This window comes from Tachyglossus aculeatus, chromosome X1 (assembly GCF_015852505.1).
Source record: "Tachyglossus aculeatus isolate mTacAcu1 chromosome X1, mTacAcu1.pri, whole genome shotgun sequence".
Classification (NCBI taxonomy): domain Eukaryota; kingdom Metazoa; phylum Chordata; class Mammalia; order Monotremata; family Tachyglossidae; genus Tachyglossus; species Tachyglossus aculeatus.
In genome coordinates, this window is record NC_052101.1 from 100,886,928 (window position 1) to 100,888,086 (window position 1,159).

Genomic DNA, 1,159 nt, shown 5'->3' on the forward strand with positions numbered 1-1,159 from the left:
TAATCAGTCAATCATATTCATTGAATGCTTACTGTGTGCAGAGTACTGTACTAAGCTCTTAGGAAACTACAATATAAAAGTGTTGGTAAACATATTCCCTGCCCACAAGGAGCTCACCTTCTAGGGGCAGACAGACATTAATATAAACGAATAAATAAAGGATATGTACATAAGGGCTGTTGGGTTGAGAGAAGGGTGAATAAATGGAGCAAATCAAAGTGACACAGAAGGGAGTGGAAAAGAGGAAATGAAGGCTCTATCAGGGAAGGTCTCTTGGAGAAGATGTGCCTTCATAAGGCTCTGAAGGTCTTGTCTTTTGTTGTCGAGTTGTCTCCGACCCATAGTGATGCCATGAACACATCTCTCCCAGAATGCCCCAACCCCATCTGGAATCATTCTGTAGTGTATCCATAGAGTTTTCTTGGTAAAAATCTGGAAGTGGTTTACCATTGCCTCCTTCCACACAGTAATAATTATAATAATAATAGTAATCCACCCTTGACTCTCTCCCGTGCTGCTGCGCCCAGCACAGGTGGGTTTGGACTTGTAGCAGATTGCCTTTCATTCGCTAGGCACTGCCCAAGCTAGGAATGTATATGCCTCTGCTTGACTCTCCCTCCCACAGTCAAGACTGGTAGAGTACTGGAAACTCTCCAGGTGTGACCCTGAGAGGGGGCTCTGTAGGTAGACAGAGTAATTGTCAATTGGATATGAAGAGGGAGGGTATTTGAGATGTGGGTGAGAGATCAATCAATCAATCAATCAATCGTATTTATTGAGTGCTTACTGTGTGCAGAGCACTGTACTAAGTGCTTGGGAAGTACAAGTTGTACAAGTACAGGTTGGCAGTGAGATAGAGGAGATAGAGGTACAGTGAGAAGGATGGCATTAGAGGAGTGAACTGTGCGGACTGAGTTGTAATAGGAAAGCAGCAAGGTAAGGTAGGAGGGGCCAAGATGATTGAGTGCTTTAAAGCCCATGGTAAGGAGTTTCTGTTTGGCGTGAAGGTGGCTGGGTAACCACTGGAGGTTCTTGAGGAGTGGGGAAATATGGACTGAATGTTTTTACAGAAAAATGATCTGGGCGGTAGAGTGAAGTATGGACTGGAGTGGGTAGAAACAGGAGGCAGGGAGATCAGCAAGGAGGCTGATACAGTAAT

General features: G+C 44.7%; 1 non-coding gene across 1 annotated transcript; it reads right to left on the minus strand.

Moving 5' to 3' along the window:
• Window positions 1-542: 542 nt before the first annotated feature.
• On the minus strand, window positions 543-675 carry LOC119920173. Its single transcript, XR_005447937.1, has one exon. It is a non-coding gene; the product is annotated as a small nucleolar RNA SNORA7 (small nucleolar RNA).
• Between the last annotated feature and the right edge of the window lie 484 nt (window positions 676-1,159).